Source organism: Haplochromis burtoni, unplaced genomic scaffold (genome assembly GCF_018398535.1).
Source record: "Haplochromis burtoni strain Fernald_Lab_line unplaced genomic scaffold, NCSU_Asbu1 Contig_1, whole genome shotgun sequence".
Lineage (NCBI taxonomy): Eukaryota > Metazoa > Chordata > Actinopteri > Cichliformes > Cichlidae > Haplochromis > Haplochromis burtoni.
Genome location: NW_024582362.1, coordinates 3,349,248 through 3,376,351, shown reverse-complemented (window position 1 = coordinate 3,376,351; position 27,104 = coordinate 3,349,248). Strand labels below are relative to the sequence as shown.

The following is a 27,104-nucleotide window of genomic DNA, read 5'->3' as shown; positions in this document are numbered from 1 at the left end:
TTAAGGAACCATCTGGGAGCTGCAACCTGAGCCCAGGAGAGGAGGAACAGGAGGGCCTGGCCAGGATGTTGTTTTTCCTTATTTACAATAATGCATGGTGCATACACACACATAGAAATTAGCCACAACGTCATGTTTAAGACCAATTTAACCCAAAATGCCTTTTAAAAGACCAAAGCCAACCAAAGTGATAGTTGGTATCCACAATTCCTTCAACTCCACACATACACCACAGAGCTGTGCGTGTAATGCCAATCTAATTAGCTCCAGTGATCGTCACAAAGACTCAATGATATAAGACAGACAGATTGAAGTCAAATGGTGGCTGACATAATTTCATTTGACTCAATTTATTTAAAAAAGAAATCACTTAATATTCCTTTATTCTACTCTACTTTTATTACAGCTTCTGCTTAGTGGATTCAGCTTTATTTATTAGTATTTCCATTTACACATTAAAACCTAAACATCAAATATATTTCAAGAGAAACATTAAAGAAGCACCAAAAAGAAACAAAAGACAACTAAATACTACGAAACTACTTTTTCTACAACATCAAAAAGACCGACAATGAAGCTGGCTGGCCAAAAGTCATTTCACGTGTTATATGTTCATGCAGGATATACATTCCAGGATATACATTTTCATCATAAACAACGTGTTGTCTGTCTTTCATTACTTCACTTTTGCCTTAACACTGCAAAGAACAGTGGCTGGAGACCAAGGACAACCACGATTACTTCGAACGTGTGCAGTGAAATTGTGATTGCTTTTGAAATAGTTGCTTCAGGGACCAAGTCTGCAACCAAGATCACAAAACGTAGTTGAATGATCATCGTACTTAACTACTTCAGCATATGCTAAATCATTAATAACAACTGAAACTTTTGGAACATCACAGGATATCTTCTTACTCTCCAAAAAAAGTAGATATCCCGAGAGTAAAAAAGACTTTTTCTTATTCTCAGAAAAAAAAAAAACAAACCTCTACCAGTGAGGCAGCTCTTCATCAAAGCAAGAAACCATAATGTCTAAGCTTAGCAATTAGAATATTTGGGTCAGTGACATTGAAAGCTGCAGTAAGATTCAAGAACACAACCCCAGCTACTTTCCTTTCATGTATGAACCACTGATCCATCATGTGTACTGAAGCAGTGTTAGCAGAATGCCATAGTGTGTAAGCTTGCTGTGCTCATGTAAACAGATCATTAATGCTAAAATAATTTATCTGACTGTCCTCACAGGTGACTTCCTCACCACATGGAGTATCCCAATAGATGTAGAGTCAGAATCAGTAAAACCTGCTTATACATTTCTAGATTATACATTTCTTTCCAAAGCTCTGGAAAGGAAAGCAAAGAAGCTGCAATCTAAAACATTTTTATTCCAAGTTTTAGATTTATATACCAGAAGATGTTTTAGCTGAAAAGTGACTCTATAGTGTGCTGGTTTTACACATTCACCTAACAAGCAAAAGATCCCTGGTTTAAGAAGACACAAAGCCCTTTGTGGTTGCGTCGGGAAGTGCATCAGCATAAAAACATAAAATACGTTTCAAACGCCCAAAGCTGCCCACTGTGCCCCGCCCCCTTTAGAAGCAGCTGAAATGAGCTTTGTTTGATCCTATAAAGACAGAAACATCTTTCTTGCCCTTAAGACAACCCCTGAGGAAGTTGAATTAAAGCAAAAGTATACCATTGTCCAAAAGAGGATTTGTTTCTTAGCAATTCATTTCCTATTTGGAGAGGTACTCTACATACACCAAATGGACCTACACCAAGGTAGCTTTTTCAGTGAAGCAATTCATTTTTGATATTTCCCACCAGCATAATAAATCCTCTACCTCATTTATTCAAATTATATTTCAGAGGCCACCGCAAGTAGGAAAATCTTCAGCTTTGTAAAGAATCCTGGTTTCGCATTTAAGAGCATTTGCTGCAGTTCATAACAGTATGGCTAGATGTGAAATACAGTAGGCATGATGTTACATTTTCTGGCCCTTTGATCCTTAAAGACAGAGTACATCTGCTGATCATTTTGCTAATATATTATCCTCTATACAGTTATGGAAAATGAGAACCAAATGCTGTCTAACTGTATTTAGGGAGAGGCCAATTCATCTTTAAGGGACCAGGTCACATGTTATTAACTGCTGCCCCTTAACCTTCAATATGACTACACAATCTCAGGATCGGGTTAGGTGATGATGATCATGCTCTTCAGAAGTTCAGAAGCTCCTTTCTAAATGTTCCATGTGATTCTCAAAAGGCTCATTTAGGTCTTTGTGGTGGCAACACTAATCAGTGTGTTACACACAGGAACCTGCCAGAGCTCTAGAGAAAGGCCTGGTTTCCATCTGAGAAAACAATAATGGCTCCTAATGCCATCAGGACTCTTTCGCTGTCAGAAAACACACAGTGATAGGTCCATTTATGGCAATTATGCTCATTTTTAAATGAGCCTTTTAGGTCTCAGTTAAAAGGCCCATTCTCCACAACAAATGCCAAAGCAAGTAATGATTAAAGATCATATGTACAAAAATGACTTCTTTTTTTTTAGATGCCTTGATTTTCCTGCGTTCAGTCAACAGACTGACTTAAATTTCTTTTAGCTGATTAGGATAATCATCTAAGCCCCCTGAATAGGCCTAGACTAGTTAAGATTATGAGTGAAAGAACAGATGCTGCACTTAGAATTTTACTATTCATAAATTACAATGTTCAATCCAATCCCACAACTTAAAGACATTTAGATTATAATTTTACAGTAAGAGGTAACAACTGAAATGACCACTGGTAATAATTAAAATGGGGTTTTAGTACTCCTTAATTTTGACTTGAATGAAATTTTTGGGTGCGAGGTGTCACACTTGGAACAAGTGGGACAACTTTAAGCTTTAAGAGGGAATCATGACGCTGGTCAATTTGCCATCAACCCCACAGGCCACTGCACTTTTAAAATATCATTCACACCATTACAATAGAATGGCGTGAATGATACAACACAATACAATACGATTAAGACTCCTAAAACCAGGTGACATTTTTCAAAGTGTATGCAAATTGTAGCCTCAGTTTCCTGTTCTTGGTGTGGTCTTCTGCTGCTGCATCCCATCTGATTCAAGGCTTGACATGTTGTGCATCCAGAGATGCTCTTCTGCATACCTCGGTTGTAATGAATGGTTATTTGAATTACTATCAACTCAAAGCAGTCTGGTTATTCTCTTCTGACATCAACAAGGCACCTTCAACCAGAAAACTGATGCTTGATGATTTTTTCTCTTTTCCAGGTGATTCTCTGTAAACCCTAGAGATTTCTGTGTGGGAAAATTCCCAGTAGATCAGCAGTTTCTGAACTTTGAAGAACAGGCCATCTACAACAACCACGCCACCTTTGAAGTCACTAAGTCCCCCCCCCCCAATTCTGATGCTCAGTTTGAACTTTAGCATGCCATCTTGCCTTAATGCAATAAGATGCTGCCATGTGATGTGCAGTTAGCTATTAGCTAATCAATTATATCCAATGAACTGGATTCTGGGTGTATACTGAAACTATACTATATTTGACCTGTAAGTCTTGCTTAATCTTTAGAATCATTTAAGAATTAACAGTAGTTCTACGACATTTTGAGGACATTACATCATGCGCATAACCTCATAACCTAAAGCATAACCACACTGAAAACCAGTCTAAAAGTTCTTTTGAAAAATCACCGACATACTTACCAGCTCTACACCACTGCACGCTCTCACAATGAGGCTCACATCAAGAATCTGCCCATCCATTAGCTGTGCCTACAAGGCACACAACCCACCAGAAAAACAACCATGGACTCCATCTTCCCTGTAAAGCCCCAGTTCTGCTGACAGCTGTGATAAGCACAGGCCTCACAGCTGTTGCACTTAACAAGTTCACCCAAAACACGAAATCAGGATACCATCTGCTACTTATGTCTTTTCAACATCATTAATCAAACTCCCTATTGCCTCATTGATGGAGTAGAAGATATTGTTTCCATCACATCACTGGGAGCACAGAAGCACACACTGTTTTATATATGAAGCAGTTGATCTTTATGGGGTGAGGATTTTGCATTCTCATAAATGAAAGCATAAATCAGTAAGTCAAGAACTTTCAAAGTAATGGCATTTACACTCGTTTGGCAGTACACACTTAAATTCATAAGGCACTGAATGAAGCGCAAACATTTCTAACATCAATCGTTAAACAAAACCTCAACTGACTATTTCGTCAATATAAAGACAGAGCGAGTTCTTAATATATGATAGTCTTTATTTTTCAGCAAGGCAAAAAAAATGATTTACTCCCCTACTTCCTGCTCTGTGGAGTTTGATTGTACCCACTAAAATCTATGGCAGATACACAATCACCACAGGGCCATTACAAAACACCACTAATGGATACCAAAATCGCAAGTAATGACTGTCAGTTGTTGACACACGCTGTGCCATCCCATAAACCTCAGACGCCCAACAGGGGGTTCTTTGCAGAATTTAATAACAAAGGAATGTTTTCTGTTGAAAGATAACTTACCCTCACTTTTGACACATTGTGACATCATAGCTAGTTTGGAGCACTTCAAACCTCACACCTGTCCAAATACACCATTTGTGACATTTTATGATATGGCCATATCGAAAACGCTAATGAGCAAAGACAGAAATTTGAAGAAAACTACCACCAGAATGTTCTAGTGAAAGAATTTGCATTATTCCAACTTTTACCGGAGGGTTGAATATGGACCACCAACATATAAGCGTGGGACATATTTTTCTCCCTTGTACAGAAGGCTGGATGTCACAAACAATAAATCAAAAAACAAAACCCAAAAACCAAACACACACACGCAAAATCTTGGCCTCGACTGACTTCTTTGACAATATCCTCAAAAGCAAATGGCGTGTGACCACCCAGCAATTCTTCTACGGTAGGCCAGAAAGTGAATGCAACAGCAAAATCTTCTTCAGAGATTTTGTTTTGATGGGGTTTTTTTGGCACATCACAGTTCAATGTTTGAATTCACAGAGCTAGAAAAACTTTCTACTCTTTACAGTCCATTTCCAAGTCCAGACTTGCTGTCAGGGTTACCGCTAATATAGCAAACAAAGTATCTAACAGTGAACTTAAATTAAATGTAACAGTTACCAACAGTTACCTTTGTTCTCTAGACATTTCTGCATTAATGACAATATATCTGAAAACCTATGTACCAAAATTCTCTCACTTTCCAGTTATGTCCATGTTATGGCCTAATGGTGTGTTCATGAGAATTTTCCCAGTCAGGAACTACAAGTTTCCAAGACAACCTTGTTCTACAAGTTGCTGACCCCATAAGTTAGAAAGTGTCTATGTAATATTATTCAAGGACATGAAGAAAGGCAGTACTGTTAACAAAAACAGGGTCCTTATTTGCACATAACTGGAAGCTGGCAAAGGGGTACCATCTCTGATTAATATCCGTGTTGTCCAGCCACTGAATCGATGGTCTTGTTTACCAGCTCACAAGCTCACAATGGATTTAGCTGAGAGGGATACCAGCTGGGATCCACATGACACATGGATTTCTTACTCATGTGTCATGTAATATGATATAGGGCTCTGAAAATGAATTTGCCAACTTTCTGATTTCTTGTTTTTCTCACATATTTGTCACATTTAGATTCAGATAATCAAACAATTTTTTAATATTACACAAAGATAACCAGAGTAAATAACAAAATATAGTCTTTAAATATGATTTTGCCCAGGACCATCACACTACCACCACCATGTTTAACTGCTGGTTTGATGTTCTTTTGCTGTGTTAGTTTTATGGCAGATGAAATGGGACTTAAACCTTTGAAAAGGTTCAACTCTTGGGTTTTTTTGGTCAGAAGTGGTTTTCTCCGACCTTAACTGAGGCCAGTAGTTCTTCTGTTCTTTTGAGACCTCCTGGATGAGTCGTCGATGAGCTCTTGGAGGATTCTGGTAGGCTACCACTCCTGTGAAGGGTCAGCAGTGTCCCATTTGCGTATATTGGCTCTCACTGTGGTTCACTGGAGTCTCAAAGTCTTAGAAATGGCTTTGTAACCATTTCCAGACAGACAGATGTCACTTACTTTGTTTCTGTTCTGGAGTTTCATAAAATTATGGCATATGGATATGTTGCTTTTTGAGATCTTTTAGCCTATTTCACTTCGTCAGACAGGCTCTATTTAAGTGATTTCTTTGGTTCAAAGGGTCTGGCAGTAATCAGTCATGGGTGTGGACAGTGAAATTGAAGTCAGCTCTCCAAAGAATGTAGTTACTCACAGTTAATTCATGATTTAACAAGAGGGGTCATTTCCCCCCCTTTTACACATGGCCAGGTAGGTTTGGATAAGTGTTTTTAATAGATTAAATCATAATTTAAAAACGTAACACTAAAATTGGATCCAAAACATTTAAGTGTAACAAAAATTAACAAAAAATAAAAATCAGGAAGGGGTAAATATTTTTTCACAGCATTGTATCTTTCTGCAGGTGATACAACTTTGTTTCTGAACTTTAGAAAATATATTTTTTTATGTGATCTTTTCTGGTAGCCCTTGAATAAAAGTTAAAAATACATCTGACCTGTGAGATTTTTAATTTTGCCTTTCTTGGAACCATCTCAAAGCTTTTAGCTGCATCTAGCTGACACAGCCACTGAAGCAGACAGTTTACAGTCACAAAAGGACTTTATTAGAAGACAATATAGTTGACTTGCAGCAACTTGAGGCCCTAAATATCATTTCACAAGAGCTGCTGAACCACATCACAGCTACAGAGGGAGTGAACACAGGACTTAAATTTATCAGGTGGTCAGAAACATAACTCCTGTGGGATGCTTATGGCATTCGATGCTGGTGAAGCCACTTGTGTTATATGTTACCCAACTTTGCACTGTAAATTGAGTTGTCGCTGCTGTCCATATGAATCTGTTTTAGGGCCTTACTGTTCACTTGGGAGACAAAAAGGATTTCGCTGCAGATTTAACTTGAGAATAGAATTGTCAAGTTGAACTTTTTTAGCATTTCATATTTTATTTATTATTTAATTACAGTATAAACAACAACAAGGCAAAAAAAGAGCATGCATGGACTTTGACTTGACCGGGGGCTCAGAGGATGGCATGTACCATTAAATGAAACATCTGTAATGGGAGGTTCCTATTAGATAAACTCAATGACCTACTCTACTATGTCCTCCCCATCCTCAGAAATAAGCAGCTATATGAACCTGCATTAGCACCTACACAACATATACATCTGTCATCATCTGTGCATTAGTCCTTATCTATTACCAGAAGACTTTGTTCAGAATTCCCAACTGAGAAACCAATCCAGCTAAACTCACTCAGAAGAACTTTGAGCAGACTTTTGACACTGCTAAAGTAATGCCCTTGAGATCCTTTGTGGCTGTCCTGCCTCAAGCTGATTTATGAGAGTGCCAACTTTTAACAGCAGTTTTGCTGTGCTATTGCAACTGAGCCTTTAAAAATCTGAGCCAGGCTTGACAATAAATGCAGGAATGGAATTTCAACACAGACACAAACATTACTATAAGGTGCAGGGAGTTCATTTCTATGCATTTGTCTATTTACAGTGTGAGATGCATGCAAGCTGATGCATAAATGTTATAATTAGACGAATAATTGCCAAACATTTCAGTACTAGCACATTCTTTTAAAGGTTTCAATATGCAGGCTTATTGGTATATTAGTATTATATATATATATTAGTAGACTCATACAAAAGTCATCATTTTTGACCCCCACTAATAATTGGGATGGTCCATTAATCTGCAAAGACCCTACCCTCAGTTATTTATATTATTTTCATACTTTTTTGCTGTGGTGTTTTAAAACTGCAACATTTTGGCTGTGGGCATATACCCAACAGGATGTTATAATTAGTAATACAGGACCCTGTTGCAGGGTTGCGCTAATGTGGGGGTGGCATGTTTATTTGCACTTTAATAATTTCATCATTATCAGAAAAAAAGATGTCTAATGTCACTGCTTTTCTCTTGCTGAACTGAGGCCCAGGTTTGAATCTATACCTTTAAAAACAGACATGAATCTACTGAGTATCCAGATAGGAAAAGAACCAGCTCACTGGGACAAGGTTTGATCAGACAAACACCAATCCCTGGGAAGTAGGAGGATAGTAGCAGACAGATGGCAAACTAAAAAACTGTGTTAAGAACAACATCAATGAAAAACACCTGTCATTGCGTGTTTAAAACAAGACCACAACTGAAGAACAAAGTCCTGTGATGGGAGTACTTCTCACATCTGTGGTGTAAACTGAAAACTACTCCACTACCATTAGCCATCTGAAAAGATCATTTTCCCTTGTTCCCACTCTCAGAATTTACTGCTTCTATGACAACGTGCTCTCTGTTTACTAAGCTTCTCAGAAACATCTGGTTGCACCGCCCATCAACTAAGGGCAGTGGATTTACTCCATTATGTATTCCTGCAACCAATCCATGATGGCAGATTCTTTTCTGTAATACAGACAATTATCAAAAGTGAAGTAAAAGAGAAGATAACATCCCCATCCCTGGGGGCTTCTAAAACACACTGTCTATAAAACATTATTTGCTAAATTAGTCCACTAATTGAAGATCATGTAGTCACTTGATACAAAGATACAAAAGTTAAATGGGTATAATGCTGGAAAAATTATTTTGCTGCCAACAAAACTACCGAGCTTAATGGCTCAGCTTCTTTAAAGTGTAATAAGGACTGGACATTAATGCTTGTCCACTTGTCATGGACAATGGAATTTTTGTAGGACATGTAAACGAGAGATGGACTTTATGAAAAACAAATACACATCTTAACATCAATCAAATCACACAGAACAGTAAATGTTCACAGTTTAAGCGTTTTACCTTTGGAGATCAGATCAGGCAATCAGGCATTTATCAATCGCTCAAATCAGAGCATTATGTTCTGGATCATTAGTCAGTTCCTGTATTCATTTTGACCAAAAATACACCAAGAACCATGACAATCTGACAAAAAGAAATGGAAATTAAACACACCTGTTGATATGTATACACATTAATATGGCAATTATCCCATGTATAATTCCTGACTAAGAGAGAACAGACGCTGGGCCTCATGCTTGGAAATGTTTATTTTTGTGGCCTTAGGGTACAAAAAGGTTAAAGGGCTGCCTGTCTTAAGACGTGCAGATTTAAGAGTGTGATGAAGTGAGATAAAAGAAAGCAATGAGAGCGATGGACAGACTGGAGAAGTAGGTGGGACTGTGGCACAATAGGAAACAGAAGAAGCCTCAATTTTCTTATGTAAAAGTAATTAAACAGCATTTGTATTTAGCTCAAGGATGGCAGTCTATCATTAATATCTGTTACACTGTAATGGATCACTGCTGCTGTGGGCCAATTACCCTTGAATAGAAGAAATAAAGACATCCAACTATGAACACTCAGAGGATGATATAACATGATTTTATGTGAATAAAATTACTAATGATTAATATTGTAAGCAGGTTTTGGGCATATAATGACCTTTTATCTAGCTAACAGACTTGTGCTGTCAGTCTGTCAGTTGGGTGATCTTGACTTGATCAAGAGAAAACTATCTGTTAACGTTGAGACACTTAGTGAGCACATTGTCTAACACTAACTTTTAGCTATTGGATGAATTGCCATGAAGATGTTTCGTGTAGCCACCCAGGATGAGTCCTAAAACATTCCCTGTCCCAGTGACTTCCTTTTGTCCTAGCGCCACTACTTCTGGATACTCACTCTCAACCATTTTTTAACTGACCAAAGCTTTCCTCCTTCCTTCTGTTAGCTTTCCGCTAATCCTTTCTGCCCTTTGCCATCCTTCCAGATGTTCACTGCTGTCACTGGTGCTTCGTAAATCCCACATCTTGTCAAAAATGACTCAGTGTCCTCTGTTGCATCTCTTTTGCTAACCCCTCCATCCTCCCAGCCACCAAATCTGACTTCAACTGTCCCACCCATAGGTATCCCTGTATGAGGACTTGCTGAGGCAGCATGTTTTCCTTAGGAAATGACTCATAAATTATGAGAGCTCCCAGGCTGGCTGTGAAAGAGCCAGACAAGCATACACAAAGGTCCCTGATTAGTAAAGCTGGGAGAAAAGCCAGACAAGTCAAAGCTGGAGGACCCATTTAGGAGCGTCCCTGACTTGAAAGAAGAAAGGAAAACATATTGATCACATTGCACCGGCTGGGTCATATTAATAGCTATTTTAGAGGGATACCTGAGATACAAGAACGAGTCAAGCATCTCATAAGGACTGCTTAATATTTTCCTTTGTTGAAAGGAGATTTTAAAAAGATTTTTAGAAGGTCAGTTTACATACAAAAGTTTATTTACATTATGTCACATAAGAGTCCCAGTAGCCTTAGGCTTCCGAAAGCTAAGAGTTTCAGATGTCCTATGGTTGCACTTCATAAAAAGGATAATGTTGCAAGTAGTGGTGAAATGCATACTAGAATAATAAATCGTTTGATTAAGAGAAAATAAGTGAAAAACGGTTTCAGATGACAACAAAAGATTTGATATTAGCAGCTTTCTAAATGAGAACACTCATTTACTCTGCCTTTTAAATATATGTGTACTGAAAAATGTATTTTGGCTGTTAGATGCTACAAATATTAATCTTTAAAACAAAACTCCTCCAGGAACTTTATATTAATTAGTCAGCATTTTATAGAGCAAATAGTTAATGGAAAGCTAAGATGCAAAACCTTTGGCATGGTGGAGGATATACATTTACAAATTACTTTAAACTGAAATGGAAACATATCTGCAAATAACTGGACTCTTATTTGTATAGTGCCTTTTCTAATCAATTTGAGCAATCAAGCCACTTTCTTACTACATATTCAAAAAAGCACATTTTTATATAAAGAGGATTTAAACCTAACATTTACACACTAGCATTAGATGCAATTCAGCCATCAATATTTTCCCCAAGGATAGTGGAACATGCATGCTAGAGGAGGAACCACTGATCAAACTACTGACCTTCTGATTAGTCGACAATCTACTTCATCTCTTGAGCCACAGATCAATCTATTCTAGTTAGTAATTGCAGGGTATTACCATCTTGTCTCTGAGGCACAATACAAAGAGATTAAGCCTTCCATTGTCTAACCTTCATAAAAGCCTTCAAACAAATCATTTCTAAACTGTTATTTTTATTTTTCATTTTACCCACAAGCAAATATCCCAGTTTTCAACTTGGAAAGCACCTTATTTTAAAGTGTTGGATTTTTTGTTTCATTTGACATTTAAGTGAAATTGCACAGGGGTATACTCACCTTTGTCGTACACTGTATATTCAGAAGATGAATACCAGAAACCCTATATATAAAGTTGTAAAAACAAAGTCTGCAGATGAATTATAACAGCACTTGGGCTCTGGATTTTTTTCACTGTTATAAAATAGGCTTTCCATTGAGGAAAACCAGGATCATGTGCTGGTGCTTATCTACAGTTAGAGTTCATCCTCAGCCAAGTTTATTAACTTATGAAAGCATAAAATTCTGGGGAACAGCAAATTTATATGAAAGACTAACTGGATATTTTTGTTTGTAGAGTCTGTAAACAGGGGCGGATTTCAGAAAAGGAATGCTTTGTTCAGTCCTGAGCTATCCTTTGTACAGAATGACAGGATAAATCAAGTCACATGAATGCACACAAGTATACCTCTTTTGAACTTGGTGTACTTTGAGCACGCACCCAATATTTAATGAATTTCAGGTCGAGAACATTCCCCTCCTTCACATCTTTTCTGTCTGTATCTAAACGTTCTTTTTCACAGGACTCTATACAGAACTTTGCACTCTTACCGGTTCAATATGAATTACGAGGTAAGCAGCAACCAGATTAACCGATCATCAACAAGCATGACCACCTCTGTAAAAGCAGTTTTGGTACTTCTCTCTACAAAGAACAGGACAGCATGTCTTAGGTTTGCAAAGTTGCATCTGTACAAACCACAAGAACAATATCCTCTGGACCAAAGGGAATATGTCTGGCTGTAATGTACGGCACCACATTTGGTGGAAACCAAGAACAGAATATCAACACAAACACTTCATACCAACTGTCAAATATGGTGGTAGAGGGGTGATGATTTGGGCTTGTTTGGCAGCCATAGGACTTAGCCACCTTTGCAGTCACTGAGCTGAACATGAACTCCTCGGTGTAAATGTGAGGCCGCCGCTAAAGCGTGGCTAAAACTAGGTCGTGCAACAGAAAAATGATCCCACATCAGCAAATCTGCAACAAGAAAAGTGTTTCAGTGGCCAAGTCAAAGTCCAGACCTCAACTCAACTGACATGATGTGAGAGACTGATAAAGTCATGCAAACCTTAAGTTATTGCTGCTTAAGGTGGCTCTACAAGCCACTGAATCATGGGGGTGTACTTAGTTTTTCACAGGACTTCATAGAGTCTTTCTTTTTCACGTCTATAAAGGTGAGATAATCGAGGTGCTGCCCATGTTGCTGTTGTAAAAAAAGGAAACAGACCACAAATAGGTACTCCCATAATACATCTTATCGGCAGGTCATTATGACTAATCACACAATGAAGGATGTTAGCACTATAAACTAAACTTGTCTACATTAGCACAAATAGCAGTTTTGTGAAACTGTGGCTGCTGAGAATACTCAGGTATTTTCCACATTCTCACCTACAGCTTTTTACCACTTGAGCTAATTAAAACATTTTATAGGTCTACAGACAAAGTATGTAGTTGTGAATGGATAAACATGATGAACACATAAAACACAGAAAGAACCTTTGCAATGCCTCAAACATATGAACAACAGCCATCTATAATCTCTAACTTAGCAGACAGTCTAGGTCAATAACATAGTATAAAAGACTCAACACCTAACAAAAACAACCCCTGAATGCTTACCAAATGCCCTGCAATTTTCCACTCACATTTCCACTACAAGAGACAAGGGATTTCAGTTGTGAGAGGAGTTTGGGTTTATGGGCACTCCCTGAGGATGCATAGGAGCATAACAGTTTACTTTAGCACATTCTCTGGGGGTTAACTTCAAAAATACTGTTCAGACAGACATAAATCCAATGAGTGCATTGTAAAGTACCAAAAAACAAATAACACATTTAACACAAGGTATGCAAGTGCCACACATGAGTGGGTCAATCAACCCAACAGGATGCCATCCATCTTTATGCCCAAACTTTACAGAGAATAAAGGCATGCTCACTTAAACATTCCTGGTTGTTCAACGAGGTATTCAGGACTTCAAGTCAAGCATGTTTCTCACACTATTAAATTTTCCAAGAATGTCCTTCAGAGCAGACGGCAATAAAGAGAGATGTGGAAAAGTGTGGCCCTTAAGACAGAGCTATATTCAGTCTGATTTTCAGAGAAGCCAGGTGACGTCTAGCTTTTTGAGACTAATTCCCTTAAAGCTGGAAACAGCAGAGGATCTGTTAGCGCTGTGACAGGGATATGATTCTGTATAAAACATGGAGGAGAACAGGAAATTCCCGGAGAAAGTCTTGAGACGACCATTGTCTCACAGTCAGTGAACTGGAGAGCATCTGTGCCTCACCTACCCCTAACCTCTCCAAGCCAGGTCAAACTCAAAGACAACAGGCTGCTAAATTAGCATTTTATAGCTGTGGGTTGTAAAGGAGGTGCAGCAGAGAACAAGGTAGGAGGAGGAGAAGATGGTGGGAAAGAGGAAGCAAGGGCTTTGAAAAAATACAGTAATGACAGGAACTGTCATTCACACTGTTGTAAAAGCACACAGCTCACTGTAAATTAAATAAATGGATAATAAGGGAAAAACTGTTCACAGAGGAAGTAGAGTCTGGTTAGTTAAGGGTCAAGGTCAGTAATTTTTAACAGCATATGAAAGCCATATCCTTAAGAAATAGGATGGGTTAAGTTGTCAATATGTATGGAGGAGGTCAGGAGAGAGTATGACCGTGATCCCAAACCCACTGCCACTGCATCGCTATCATCATAGATTGGTCTCCCCAGAGCCCAGACCTCAACATCATTGACGTTGTGTGGGATCATCTCGACAGAAAACAACAAAAGGCAGCCAATGCCCAAAGAAGAGCTTTGAATATCCGTCAAGAAGCCTGGAGAACTCTTCCTGAAGACTACTTAAAGAAATTATACAATCTTGCCTAAGATAGTTTAGGCTGGTTTGAAGAATAGAGGTGGTCATGATAAATATTGACTTTCAAGCTTGTTAGAATTGGCTAAATTGTCCAAAATGTATGTTTGGAGATTATTTCACAAAGTAAAACAGTAAAAATAAGTCACTGATAAGCGTTGCAATAGACCTGAAAGTTATTTTCAAACAGCTTAGACCAGGAATCATCAAACACTAACACACTGAAAGTAAAGCACACCAACCTGGTATCTTACTGGAACTGATCAGACAGGACTGCATTACAAGAAGGCATTGCAGGCTCCAGTAACAGACAAATCAAAGCAAACCTCCTCACCCATACTACAGCATATACAGTGCACTCCTGCTGAGATAGTCTGACTGCCAAATATCTCGAGAGCTGTGGGAAAGAAAACTCAGTTGAGTTGAGAGAAGAAAGGTTTTCCACATCAAGATGTCTTTGAATTGTCCAACAAAGATAAGCAGAGCATGGTGATAAATTATGATGTGAGACAGTGGCTCACACGGAAGACCCCCCACCTGCACTCCATCCCCCCAAAAATCCCTTCCTTCTCCTATTAACTGAAGACAATACGAAAGGGAGCATCAAGTTTTTCCCTATTGAAACCAGCTGTACGAGCAGTAGTAATATCTCTAATCCTAAAATCTCAAATGAGTCCATATAAACCCGATCACAAATCTGCAAGGGGGTATCTAACAACAGCGGCCATTTATAGTTCTATGGCACAAGACGTTTACAAAAAGAAAACACACCCAATCGTGCCGTGTGTTAGAGGTCTCTCAATCAGTGACAGCAGGTTTATTTTAACAGTGTAGATGAAACATGTGCACGATCTTTGTCAACACTAGTGAGAAAAGTGTTTTTTCAGCTGTTTGAAACTTGGTCAAATAAAGGAGAATTTATTATAAGACTAAAATAGAAATAGGCTGGCTCTCAAAAACTATAGTTTACTATACTATAATATACTATATAAAATATCTAGAAATGAATTACAAGTTTTTGAGAAATACACCATTAAAAAGATACAATATATCTACTGAAACCAAGACCACCAGAAAAAGCAGTTAAACTGGGAGTTCACTTCTTTTTCCTTTGCAACCACCTGTGCATACATCTTAAAAGTTTTGCACTCATTAACACATACAGAGCTTAAAAATATCATTTTCAGTAGCACAACAGGGCGAAGTCAGTTGATCTGAGGTGGCGGTGTTTGTATAAATTTAGAAGGACAAGTCCCTGTTGATCCCACCACACCCACTGGTTTCCTCTGTGAAAGGTAAATAACAGCAGGACAGAGATCATTCTGACTGCAGCGCTCCTTGACCGCTAATGCAAACACACGCACAACCGTCAGCTCGGCAAGTTGTGCAGCTACCCACTCTCCCTCTCATCTGAGGACGTACTCATCACCTTCCCCCGCACAATCTGACTTCCTCCATTTTGCAAGCCCGATAAACAAACACACCAAATGCTAACATTGCATAACCCAAGCAGCGACCCTAGCCAAATGTCACTTCTATACACACACACACACATGCACTTGGCACATCCTCCACACTGAGGGGGAAGAGATGTAACTGCTTCACAAGCTCTGATTTGAGGGTTCATAAATTTGCTCATCATTCAATATATGTGTCACTGCTTTTTTTCTCCCCCTCCCCTCCTTGCCCTCATTTCCATCTTTCCCCTTCACTTTTTTGGCCAACAGGTCCTTCCATCTGTTAGCCAGCTGGTGGAAGACGAGGATGGTGGGAGAGTGTGGGGTGGAGGGGGTTGCTCCACCCGTATTTTTGCTACTCTCCACGGTTTTAACTTTCTCACACTAACTAATGACTCTCCTGTTGGTCCCACTAGGGCTTGACCCAGCGCCGGGTATACCTCCCTGCAGGATGTTACACCCGGGGCACAGACAAACCTGCGCTGAATAGAGAGTGAAGTAACAAATCACTAACATAATACTTCCAGTTCAGAGGGTTCGCATAATAAATGCAGAGACCGAATATGTGGAAATTATAATCTTAGAGCACTGGGACTCCGCTTGTAGCACGGCGCATACACCTATATGCCTCAGATTAACACACTTTAAGTGGTTAATGCAAAAATACAGTGTGTAACATACTGTGAAGTTAAATCATCACTATAAAATATTCCTAACTCACTGAAGAAGACATTTTCTTTTACTTGTGTTTGCGAAGAGAAAAGAAAATGACCATAACATGATAAATAAAGTGATTAAAAATATTTGAAATGGTTTATTGTTCTTTTTCTTAATCTGCTAATTTGTTAGCTCTTTTTAATAGTTCAAAAGACCAATAAAAGACACTGGCAGTGTAAAGATAAGAGTACGTATGCTTCTTATTCTCTTAGTCTTGTTTCTCATTTGAAACACTTCCAATACAACCATCAGGTCTGATTAGCCTCTCCTACTGTAAAGCCTAAAGCAGGAAACAGTCTGGCTGAATAGAAGCTATTGAGCTAAGCCTGCGTGTCAAAATGTTTCACTCGTCAATTTTCTTCCTCCTCGTCTTCACTCTCCTCTTACCCTCGGCCTCTCTGACAGACAGGTTCAGGGCAGGTCTGGGGTTGACAACATGTAACCTGACCCCGCATAGTGCTCTCACCCCCTCTCTAATGATCTTGGCCCCTTCCCATTCCTAATGTTGGTTTAACCTGATGTTAATATGCCCGCTCTGTGCTACTGAAACAAAGTTCTGTTCCACTATGCCTAATGAACATCTAGCCTCGGTCACCTCCGCTGTCAAATAGAGTTTTAAGTAGCACCGTCTTAAACAAGAAAGACTACTTTCGTACATCTGTAGCCGCATGTGTTATTGCAGCCATGGGGGAGATATTGAGTGAACTACAGTGATTATATCTCTGACAACTGGCTGATTTCTGGCTTATTTTTATAATCAGGAGAGGGAGAATTTTCGCTCAGGATTTGATTAGATCCTTGTTGTCTTTCTAGATCTATTCAAACATTTATTCTTGACTCTTAATCTAAACACTAAAGAAAGGACGCTCTGAAAAAAGCCTGTCTGTTCTTAGCTTTACTTGTTCAGCTGATCTATTTGTCACTTGATGGGCGCATGTGTAGAAATCCAAAGAATTCAAATACTGAATTTAAATTCGTATTGATGTGTAACCCTAATTTTAGCTCAACGTTGGTTTCTTGTAACACTATCACAACAATGAGAGACACAGCTGGCAACTGTTTGGGGTCAGACAAACTTTACTCCCTAGCACCCTCTTGAAATGTGGCAACTGCTGTGAATGCAACAGCCTCTTATTAAATGTCTAATGGACACCTTTCAGTACCTGAGGAGTCCTTCAAAAGCTCTCAATAGATCCACAAGGAGTATAATAACCTCTGTCTAGCAATAAAACTCAAGATTGGCTGTAAGCTGCAATCAGTCTATTATGAACAGGTTTGATTTGAATAAGAAATGCTGGTGCAATTCAAGAAAAGAAAAAGAAAGACAGAGGCAATATGTTTTTGGTCTTTTCACAGTTCACTGCAAGCCAAATCCTTCAATCATGCCCCTCACCAACAGGGCTGCATATTAACCTACAATTTAGCTAACTGGCTTAATTGATAGGTATATTCTCAGAAGGTGAAAAAGTAGGAACAGGTTTTTAATGTTATAATTTGTATCTCCAAAAGCCTTTGTTATCCAATGACAATGTATTTCTTTACCACACTCAACAGTGTCAATTACAGTAAAGTCAGGGTTTGCCTAAGGCAGGACCAAAGCACCTGTTAAAGGATTCAGTGGTCTTACAGCTTAATCATTTCAATGGGGCAATGTCATGTTGTGTCAAACTGGTTTCTGGATCACTTGTTTTGCTTTGCTTGCAAAGTTTGAATATTGAACTGAATGCAAGCACTTGCCAAGCGAACTGTATCATGCAAAGAATGTTAAGAGGGCGGAAGATAAAAATGAAGGAAGAGGTGGTCATTAAGGTTTCAAGTCTCAGGCATTTGTGAACTTTGATGATACTTGGCTTGCTTTGTGAATCTGCACAATGTGTTTTGTGGGTAGTCTAGCTATTATTACCCCCCACCAGTTACCTCAAACTCCAGGCAAACCCATGATTAAGTGTTAACACAATGCATAGGTCAGTCCTGTCTAAACATCAGGAAGCAGCTGCTGTTATTTGGACTGAGGGTTACTTAATATAGTTTCGTTTTTTCATTTTAGCTCCACTGTTTGTGATAAATAAGTGGAAACCAGATTGCCAAACACAAATATTAACTTAAATATCAATCAAATAGTGATTCTTGCACGTATTCAAAGGCATTTAACTACAATTTTAACCATAAATGGAGAAATAAAACATAAACATGACAAAATCAGAACACAAACAACAACACAAAGAGACTCCTGATCATACTACAAGACCAACAACCCGACTTGTGTCAGTTGCTCGTTCTGTCCAAGTAGCACATTACCAGAAGCAATTCCAGGCCGGGACTGCCTTTAAAACTTCACTGACCTTTCACCCCTGGTTGTGCTACACCTGTTAGCAAGTATCAGTTCCATGTGCGATCCATGCCACCCACCCCCACGCCAATTTTACCCTCATTATAGGATAAGATCCTGACTTTTGTGAACTCAATTACTTAGAAGAAAAGTTCATGGTGCACAGGAATTATTTGCAGACTGCTCCTTTAAATGTTAAATTCATTTTAACCAAGGGCAAATGAGGCAATGACTTGAACTGAAGCTAGTTCCTCTTTCCATGAGGTTGCCCTTAGGTGTGTTTCTTGAATGCAATTCCTGAGTGCATGTCGTTTCCATTTAAAAAAAAAAAGTGCTGCTGTTCTGTGACTATCTCCACAGTATCACAGCTCCAGAAGTGCATGTAGAGCATGTAGAGAAACAATTCCAGATGATTTCTTAAGTCCAGGCTTTGAAGTTTTATGATACTGCCTCAGAGGGCAAATCCCAGACTCGCCCAAGTTGCATCAGACAACTATGGTGCAGACCACGATTTGCTATCACTCTACCACATGTTCTAGACACATAGTTGACCAAAAATGTGTTTTCTGACCCAAAGTCATTAGTGGAAGAACAACATGATGACAGCATGAATCATTCGCTTTATACTGACCTCATCCTAACAACCTCCCCCCGCTTTCACTGCCCGTCTCTTACGTCCTATTCAAACTATCTTTGGTGAAAGCCCTAAGTCTTCCCCTCATTCAATAAAATGCCTGTGCATTTCAGCTGGGGTTTCCATGTCTCTCCAAACACAGAGGGGCTAGGTCAGAAGAAAAGTCCACCAAAGAAAAATCCATTCTGTGTCCTCAGCCATTCGGCAGGTCAGGACATGAGCAAACAGCATGCTTTCACCACCCTGGCAACTCTTTTCACTTCACACTGGCAAACTCCTGGAGTCCACACACACACACACGAATCAAAGTTCTTGACAGCAAACCCAACACCCTCTCATGAACTGAGAGATAAACGCTTTCGTAGTCACAACCAGAAAAAGACTTCCGGGCTCTTTGTGACACTGGTAGCAAAGCCGTCTGGGAAACTTGAAGGCTCTGACAGTTTCTAAACATTGCAGAGATCTATGGACCGCAGCATTTTGAGAAACAGATTGTTTAAAGAGCAAGCTTTAAACTATGGTGCAATGAGGATGTATTTGACATTAGCATATGGTAATCATTGACCAAACATAAGGATCTAGCTTATTTTTCAAAGGCTTTAAGATACTTTCATGAAGTGCATTAAATTCAATTAAATGAGTATGATCCACGCAAAGTTGCGTTGATAAGAAGGAAAAGCACCTTTAGAAACACACAGAAGCTTGTGCCGATTAAAAATATTTAAATAAATGTGCCAGAAATTTCACAGAACAGGTGTAAAGTTTGTAAGTGGTCATTACACTTCACAACTGTTTTTTCCTTTTCTGTTTTTTCCCCCAATTCAAAGGCTGCCTCCTGCTCAGTTCAAAGCATTATTCCTCTTTCAATTACATGTCACACAGACACAGAGCAAAGCGATGGGAAAATTCAGTTCTCAATTGGGGAGTTTGCTTGGACAGATTGGACAAATATTTCTTTTATGTGGTCGTATCCACGCCTCAGTTCTGCCCTGACAGCCACAGAAGAGGGAGTGAACAATTCAAACTGCACTACATTATGGGCTGGGTGGCTGCTCCATCCAAGACACATGGCTGTCTCAGCAGCTGCCTGTTTGTTTACACTTCACTGCTAGCCTTAGGTATCAATTAGGTTTATGGGGACAAGGAGGCTAATAGTACAACATGGACTGAATTCAGATTACTGACAACACTGAACGGAGAAGGCACGACGATGACAAAAGAATTTAACAATGTACTCTAATGAAAAACATGATGGCTAAGAATATGGTTTGATGTTATAAATTCAAGCCCAAATTTCATCTAGAAAGATTATTGTATTTGACATCAGTTAGGCCAGTTTTAAATGTCAAGTCAGTTTAGAAAAGAAAAAAAAAAAATCACTTCCCTGGAACAAATAACTCCCACTTTTCACTCCAAACCAAACTCCAGCCACAGGAAGACAACTTTGAATGTCTTTCTTCACCATATGGGCCCATCTAAAAGAGTCTAAGGCTTTGTAATAGCACACCAACTGCAAGGACAAACAGCAGCCCAGACCACATGCTCCTGTAAATCAAGCCCAGCCTGCGGTCTTCGGTGTCAACATCTGACATCCAGCACTAAAGGATAGGTGATATCATCATAATCACTGCATAGTAATGCATCATAGGCTGTTCAGCAAAGCACAAAGCCTTGTCCTGAGGAAGGGAAAAAAACAACAAAAAAAACCCCAAACATTGTAGATGTGTCAAACTTTTGAGAGCTCGCCAAGAAATGTCTTTGCAAATTCACACCACTGAATCGCAAGTACCAACGGTCCTTTATAATTTCCCTTGTTAAAATTCACATTTGTTTGGCACAAGTGATCCTTTTTGATAACCGATTAAATGATCTATTGTGTATAATAATTGTTTTTGATGTATTAGTCCCTTGAAATTTGTTTAAAAGTTTGCAATTTCCTAAAGCTCAATTTAAAAGGAAAAAAGAACAACAGCCAACCACCCACAACATCTCTACATATAAAAACAGATTATGAATTGAGCCAGACTGAAGGTTAAGATGGAGTTTCCGACCCACTAGACTTATCAGCAGAAACACTTTTGGGAGGAGGCTATCCAGCAACATCATCTGTGCCCTCTTGTGGATGGATGGCACAGTTCACAAACCTTGACTCCAAGCATCTACTAGCTAATCTGAGTCAAAAAGACCACAGCTCCTGGCAAGACACATTCATCAACAGCGATTCCAACCCCCTCTTATTTCTCTGCACGTCTTTTTTTTTTCCTCCCTCAAAACTGTTGGCAAGACCCAGACCCCTCTCAGCATGAAATACATCAGAGTAACTGGTATCAGCCCCAAACCCCTTATTGTTTGGCCTTGACTTGAAAGACTATTAAACTTCAGTGCGCTATATCCATAAACTTAAGTCCAACTATGAGCTAAACTTGTCACTGACATCATGGAGGAACAGTAAAATTGCTTGGTTATCAGTGATTTCCTTTTATTCGTTCACCGGTCTTTCTTTAAAATGAGCCAAAGCCAAATATCAAAAGCAATCTTAAGGGGAATTATACAGGCAGCTTCTGCCCTATGACATGAAGCAGGAGACAAAAGAGGACTCAGAGTGCTGAACAGGTAATGGGAACCATTAGAAAGGAGAACAGAGAACAGAATAGTCGGTACACAGGAGTCATCAACTGTGATTAAAAATCGTTTATGGCTCATGTTCAGTCTCAGGACTGAATAATTTGATAAATCTCTCTTTTAAGTTGTTAATGCCCACTTGAGAGGATCTAAAGAAGAGGATCATCATCAAGCAGTGGTTAAGTGATTTTTAAAGGTTGTAAATGATAAAGTGGGCAGACCTCTTGGTACTTAGGACTGGTGGATGTGCCTATTATACAGTCGTGTGTTTTTTTAAATGTACAATGGTAAGTGCAGAGTTGCTTTGGATTAAAAAAAAGCAGATTTGTTCTTTCTCTTACCCAATAAATCCTTTTTATTCTCTTGTTCGTTCTTGTGCCGACACCAATGAGATCATTTACTATTACATCTGCTCTCAAGCCTACAGTATAGTACATATTGTATAGATCACACTTGTGGGTTACAGAATTTTACAACATTGTACTTTTTTTTTTTCCACCTACAGTTTTAAATCTTTATGGTTTCTACTTAATAGGAGGCTAAACACTGTGTGGCTGCAAAACGAATCCAAAGTCAGTGTTTGAGGTAGCCTACCTGCTGCGTAATCTTTTAAGGCAAAATTTTCTTTCAAGTCACTTCTATCCCTGGGGTTTCAAATCACTTACTGAGGTTTCAGACCTGTTTAGTTTGAATAAATATTACATTTATAACCCCCAAGATTAAAAAAAGCCCCAAATCAAAACAAGATTTAAGCCTGCCTTTTGATGGAAAAATACATTGGGACAGCTGGTATGAACATCAAATCGTTCTTTGTTCAAAATCATGAAACTGAAACCCAGAAACTGGAAAGCGCTTTGTGCAGCCAGAGCAAAAACACTTATGAGTCAGACAGAATTTCACCGCGTGCTGGGGATTCATCTTCTTTGTATCTTGATACTAACAACATCCAAAGCAAATCATGACAAACTTCATCACAACAAATGTGACTGGTTCCTGTTCCAGTATGTCCATCGTGTTCCAATTCAGCAAAACCTAGCTAACGTATCATGACCCCTGAATAATTTCATTTTGCACTGCATTGCTGGGAAGTTGACATCAGACTCTTGGCAGGATAAGCCTTTGATGAGGGGAAACGGCGTCATCTTGATGATCGGGAATGCAAAGAACCAAACACTTCCAATGTTACTCACTTAGTGACAATTAATCTTTGCCATTTGTCCTGCTGTTACCTACAAGCCAGTGACCCTGAATTGCAGATGAAGGAGTGTGAATGCACTGGATGCACAAGAAGGAAATAATTTAAAACAAAACAACAGCAAAAAAAAAAAGGTAAATCATTCACTACTCGCTTGAAAGTAAAGGAACGAAGAAAGGGGAGTGAAGGCAGCAGGTGTAGTGCAGCTTTTTGGCATTATTACAGACATTTTCTGTCCTCCTGTGGTCAGGCGTTCACAAATTTACGAACAGAGCTAATCACGCAGCTAACCCTCATCTGACCAGCCGGCAGCATCATTTATTCCTGCTCCACCCTTTTCCTGCATGGGAAATCATTCCACGGAGAGCTGATAAAATAACAGGAACACTACAAAAGAGCCCTTATTACCAAATCAAATGATTACCAGCTGTGACAGCACGGCCAATATTGTTTTTTATCTTCTGAGTCAGTCAGCATGTCTATCCATGTCATCACAGCAAAAATCTGATCCCTGAGACCACAAAGGCAGTTTTAAGTACTTTAGAAAGTATCTGGATAGACAAAGTCTTTGTAGACAGTTGTGTCAACATTGCACTGTAACAATGCAACAGAGCTTGACAGATGTGCAGCTGAAGATGACGGTGCAATGAGACTGGGTATATGAGCACTTAGTAGAGGCCGTCAGCGGTAAGGGACAAGGAGGTCTGCGCCTCCTTCCCATTTTATGATTCTGTCAAGCTGTCTTTTGCATTTGCAGCGTATTTTCAATGTGGAAACACAGCAGCAACAGAGGAAAATAGCAAATGTGTCAGGATGTGTCAGGGCTTCCAGTGTAACTACATCAGGGGTAAGTCCTCAGTCTTCATGCTTGGCCAACATTTACAGTTTGAATGCAGATATCGATGTATGCAAATGAATAGATGTCCGACTCCTCACATGAGGGATCCTAATCTAATGTACAAACATAATACCTGGAATTTTTTCTTGGCTCACAACAGGCTTTTCAGAACAGTATGAAAGTAAAGGCAATTAATGTGTTTTGACAGAATATTACCATGCATATTACTAATATTTATGAACATCCGATAAATAAAAAGTTCAGTATCATTTCAACCGATAACTTACCCCCTACAGTACATGGATCTTAAGTGTTACAAAAATCATCAGAGAAGGAGCCAAGACAAAAAATATTCTGTGAGTAATACTTCCAACGCTGTAATTTCCAGAAATCAAAATAAATACTCCTGCACGGGAAATGGACCGTCAAATGTTGTTTAAGAATACAACTTTCATACGGCAGTTTACAGTTGGTTTTTTTGAGTGTAGACATAAATCAGGCTGCAGATGTGTCCAAAGTGATTAAAAAAAAGGTCTCGAGTTTACAAAAACAGTCACTTCTCATTATACAAAAGGCCACATTATTTATGGACCTGGCAGTTCATCCCAAAATCTCTCCTGCTGACATCCTAAATATTTATCTCCTCACATCAGCAAAGGAACACAGAAACATGACAATGGCTTGACTTCAAGACAAATACAATTAGCATCTCAGTCAAGATGATGGTTTTGATCATATGGGATTGGCAGTGCAGTATCATATGGACATGGAAACATGAGTGCAAAGCATCTGGATTAAGATAACCAATCTCAGCTCTTTTCTCCTCAGACTTGTTCGCTGCTTCTTACAGAGCTCCATTTAAAAAGAAAAAGAAAATTGAAGTTTTAATTATAATAAACAGCCTGTCCGACCCCCAAACTCCCTTCTGTTTTTATTCCTTCAAGAGTCATTGTATCTGAAAAGAATTATAATTGCACAATTTTGTATGCCGTGACATTTTCTGAGATGGTTATTGCTCCGTGGAAATCTTTTATTGTTGCAAGTGGCGATGCACCAATCTGTCAGCCATCTGCCTGTCTGCAAACAGGATGACATTTACCAAAGGCAGTGGTAATATGCTAAAAAAATACTGTGACAGAGACCTAAAGGACTTGAATAATGAAGAAAAAGGGAAATGCATACCAAAAAGTAAACAAACAACCAGAAAAATAAAATACTGACACTGGCCAAATAGTTATTTCAAACACCGACCCAAGCAGAAGGTTTGGATTAATGGGAGAAAACGCAAAAAAGCAAAAAGTACCCTGCAGACAATTAGAACAAAGCACTATGAGAACGTGTAATAAATCACAGCTTGAGTAAAAAACACCATGTGCAAGCTCAATAAATTCACTGCAACTTTATATGTAAATGAAAACACAAAAGAGAAAGGAGCAGAAGGGATTGTTTGAGAGCATGATAGTGAAATGAAACCCAAGTATGATTTAACCGAGGCACTGAAGGTGATTTTCCTTAGCCTAAGGGAGCTTTGGTGGCTACCTACTGTCAACTACCACAACAGAAGGCGATATTCTATTTCAGTCCACCCCAAACATTTCCAGCACACTGTGCACCATCACACCATGATTTTAACCCTGTATTTGAAAGACTAATAACACTAAAGCTAGCACAAAGATTTCCTTGACCCAGAGACAGACGCTGAGTTTGGATGATTCATCTGATCCAGGTCTAAGCCTCACCCACCACAAAGCCTGGCAGTGTGTAACACACACACACACACACACACACACACACGCACACACACAGAGCTTTTGAAAAGATCTCCAAACATCTGGATACTGACCACATCACGGTCAGGGAGAAGAATCATAAATTTGTCTGCGAGAAAGAAAAGGAGAGATATAGACATGACAGCTCAGACTACTGTTCTCACATAGTGAGGTTTCACAATTCAGCCATAGCAGTCTACAGGGGTACTCTCAGGGCTCCAGAGCCTGTGATTCTTATGGAGATTTGACGGAAAAAGCCTCACGCTCAGCCAGAGATCACAACAGGATTTCTGTTTATCCATCCACTTTGTAATCCCTCACTAGTCCATCTGGATTTTCTTTTAAACAGCATTAAATACATGTTGTTCCAGTGGACCCGTGCATGCATTTACAAATCCTGATAGGGATCTTTTTTTTCTTCTTCAGACACACCAAAGGAGATGAGTCACTTCCATGTCGTTAATCATTAAAATTAAGATCGCAATACCGGAAGAAAAAGAAAAAGCTCGTTAAACTAATGTCTCTGCTATCATTTGTAGCTGTTGAGCGTGGGTGCCAATAATCTGCCACGGCAGAGCAGCTGTAAACGTTAGGAAAACTGCTGAGCTAGAAACAACATCGCACTTGTTTAATACAGGCTGTATGTCCTTCAACGCACCAGGAGCCCGGCCAAACCTAACAGCCTCAACTATCCACACAACAATGATAGATATCTTCTGGTTTACAGTGTTGGGCTAAGGATGGTCAAAGGTTTCATTCTGCTGCCTGGGCTGAAAAAGAGCTGAAAATTAAATACTGGGGTGATTTAAGATGTTCCGTACACACGTGGACATGCTGACAATCAAAGGACATGTGATTCCCCCGCAATAACAGACTAGCCCACCGCCAAGCTGGAGGTATAAAACTTTTTTTTTTAAAATAGCATTTATAAAAGCAAACGAATTAACCGACCAAACCACATAATTCAGCTGGACTTACCTTCAAACTTCCTTCATTTTGAACGTCGCTTTGTCTCATTTCTGATGCTAATCACGTTTCAAACTTTTTTTTTTAGCTAATAACGTTTGAGGAACTGAGCTAAGTTAACTCAAATACACAATATTTATTCAAATGAAATGATAAAGAAGGATATTTTGAAGTAACATCCTTGTTTTGAGCGTATTTCGAGACAGTTTGGAAAAACGAAGACGTGGTTTAGTGCAGCGGTCCCCAACCCCCGGGCCTCGGACCGGTACCGGTCCGTGAGTCGTTTGGTACCGGGCCGCGAGAGTTGAGGCTCAGGTGTGAAATGTATAGTTTTAAGGGTTTTTATCGGTTTTCAGCGTTATTTTGT

At 39.2% G+C, this 27,104-nt stretch overlaps 1 protein-coding gene across 1 annotated transcript in view; it reads right to left on the bottom strand.

Annotated features, from left to right (window-relative positions):
- The window catches only part of sulf1 (sulfatase 1), a 75,608-nt gene extending 48,655 nt beyond the window's left edge, over positions 1-26,953 (bottom strand). Inside the window, exon 1 of the mRNA XM_014336158.2 lies at positions 26,750-26,953. The gene's annotated coding sequence lies outside the window, so the exon portion shown is untranslated. The remainder of the gene's footprint in view (positions 1-26,749) is intronic.
- Between the last annotated feature and the right edge of the window lie 151 nt (positions 26,954-27,104).